At 40.3% G+C, this 3,048-nt stretch overlaps 1 pseudogene; it reads left to right on the top strand.

Annotated features, from left to right (window-relative positions):
* Positions 1 to 1,313: 1,313 nt before the first annotated feature.
* Positions 1,314 to 2,267, top strand: LOC144227551 (olfactory receptor 2B8-like; annotated as a pseudogene).
* Positions 2,268 to 3,048: the final 781 nt, after the last annotated feature.

A 3,048-nucleotide genomic window follows, 5' to 3' on the forward strand; every position in this document is an offset into this window, starting at 1 on the left:
ATAGCTCTTTGACCTGTCATTGCTTTGAGAATGTATCTGTCTTTATCTCTCTGTGTTAATCTCTGTGTTATTTTTTTGGATCATAGGGAGTGATGTCAAACATTACAGATTGTACATAATTACATGGTTGGATGACTTTTTAAAATGGTTATCCTTATTAGAAGCTCAGTAAGGAATAGTCCCACCTCTTTCAGGTATTTTACAAACTCTCATTGGTAATATGTGAAATGGAAATCTGCAGAAGGAAGAGGAAAGTGTTGGTCAGTGGATTTTAGAGTTCTAATTCCAGCTGGCTCTGCATGGCCAATGAATTTTCAGAGTTTCTGTTAAATTTTTATGGTAATTTGAAGCACTTTTCAGGCAAGAGTTGAGCACTGTAACTGAATGGTGGTGTTTCCAGTTCTTTCTGATCAAGTGTTTAATTGTTTTATTACCATACCAAAAAAAAAAAAAAAAAAAAAAAAAAAAGAACCCAAACAAACTGTGACTTTCATAAATGTAATACATTAGAGAGGCAACACTGCCAGAATGTTGATGCAGAAATAGTAGTGAGATTTTGAATGGAATTGAATTATTTGTATAAGTACATTCTAGGTCTTAAGTGCCTATTTCATAATGCTTTTTCCACATTAAGCTGTATTATATATATGTATTTTTAATGTTTATTTATTTATTTTAAGAGAGAGAGAGAGGGAGGGAGCAGGGAAGGTGCAGAGAGAGAGGGAGAGAGACAGAATCCTAAGCACGCTCTATGCTGTTACCAAAGAGCCCAACACAGGACTTGAACCTACGACTTATGAGATCATGGTCCCAGTTGAAATCAGATGATTTCAGATCAGAAACCAACTGAACCACCCAGGTGTCCCTATATTATATTTTAATACACGTACGGTGTGTGCAAATCCAGTTGTGTAGTATCTTGAGATACATTTTTATAATAACATCTCTCCTTCTCTATGCATCTGTTTGATTCTTTCTGATAGTTTTCCCTCTTTATCCCTTATACATTTTTTTTAGTACTTTAAGTCGTAGTAAGGGCAGACTGAACGACCTTATATTCTTATTACTGATGCAAACAAAAGATCCATTATTTGATTTTTCTTATATTAAATATTAATGATTTACTTTTTGTGATAATGTGACCTATATTGTACAAGCCAAGTCATTTCAATGAGTACAACATTTATTCAAATTATTACTGATAAATTCCATGGCCTTGTCTTTTCACATGATCAATTCAAACCCCTGCCAACTTTTTTTATTTTTGAAGATTTCTTTTAAAAATTGCTAAATACTTGGTCTTGACAGGAAACATGTGGTAAGAAAGGATGGAGCAGAAAAATGGGAGTTCCTTCACTGGGTTTATCCTGCTGGGCTTCTCTGACCGGCCTCAACTCGAGCGAGTCCTCTTTGTGGTGCTTCTGATCTTCTATCTGCTCACCCTGCTGGGAAACACGACCATCATCGCACTGTCCCGCCTGGACCCACACCTTCACACTCCCATGTACTTTTTCCTCTCCAACCTAAGCTTTCTGGACCTGTGTTACACGACCAGCACTGTTCCTCAGCTCCTGGTTCATCTCAGGGCAGCAGACAAGTCTATCTCCTTTGGCGGCTGTGTTGCTCAGCTGTTCATCACTCTAGGGTTGGGATCCACAGAATGCATCCTCTTAGGGGTGATGGCATTTGACCGCTACGCAGCTGTCTGCAGGCCCCTGCACTACACGGTGATCATGCACCCTCGTCTCTGTGCCCTGATGGCATCTGCATCGTGGTTCATTGGTTTTGCCAATTCCTCATTGCAGACGGTGCTCATTTTCCTTGTACCACTTTGTGGGAGAAATAAAATAGATCACTTCTTCTGTGATGTTGCCCCACTGCTCAAGCTTGCCTGTGTTGACACCACTGGGAATGAGAATGAGATCTTCTTTGCCAGTGTGATCATCCTCCTCCTACCTGTGGCATTAATCACGTTCTCCTATGGTCGGATCGTCAGGGCAGTGTTAAGAATAAAGTCAGCTTCAGGGCAGAGGAAAGCTTTTGGGACATGTGGGTCCCACTTCACAGTAGTCTCCTTGTTCTATGGCACAGCCATCTACATTTATGTCCAGCCCAGCAACAACTATTCCCAGGATCAGGGCAAGTTCATTGCTCTTGTCTACACCATCATCACCCCCATGGCCAACCCCTTCATCTATACTCTGCGGAACAAGGATGTGATGGGTGCAGTGAAGAAGGTGCTCTGTAGGGCCTATGACTCCAGATGACTGGGGGCAAGACCCTTTGATGGAAGACTTTGAATATCAGACTCTTTAAGATATTGGTGCCCTCAATAGTTCCCCTGACAACTCTCAAAGGAACTTCTTTCATTCATTCTTTTATGCAAGCGAGTGTTCAAACTCTAGGTTCATGGACGCACTGTAGCCTCCAGAGATACTGATGTAGTGTTTCTAGATCATCTGCGTCATATTAATAATGTAAAAAGTTTCACAGGATTTTCTTATTTCACCCCCATTTGGGAACCCTATTCCATTTCTAATTGCAAAAGGACAGTTACACACACCACACAAGCCTAGCAAAAGAAGAATAGAAACCACTAAAGCATTGTAATAAATATTACTATGTTAGCATTCTAGCAATTGCCTGAAGCTATTGTTTATTCTCACAGTTTGATCACGGCTCTATTACAACGTCCATAGTCTGACTGGATCATAGGTTTTCCCTAGGTGTAGGCAGGCAACTGTGGGAATAACAAACTTTAGCTCTGAGAAAACTCCATCCTGATAAAGCCATTCAGACATCAGGCTGTGGTGTAATGTCACCGTTGTGATACTGTTTTTGTTTTGAAACACAATTCTTTGTTTTTCAAATTTTTCTTTTCTTTTCTTTTAAAAAATTTTTAGCGTTCATTTGTTTTTGAGAAAGATAGAGACAGAACACAGGTGGGAAAGAGGCAGAGAGAGAGGAAGGCAAAGTATCTGAAGCAGGCTCTAGGTTCTGAGCTGTCAGCACAGAGCCAGACACAGGGCTTGAACTCACATACTGTGA

This window comes from Crocuta crocuta, unplaced genomic scaffold (genome assembly GCF_008692635.1).
Source record: "Crocuta crocuta isolate KB4526 unplaced genomic scaffold, BGI_CrCroc_1.0 scaffold324, whole genome shotgun sequence".
NCBI classification, from domain to species: Eukaryota; Metazoa; Chordata; class Mammalia; order Carnivora; family Hyaenidae; genus Crocuta; species Crocuta crocuta.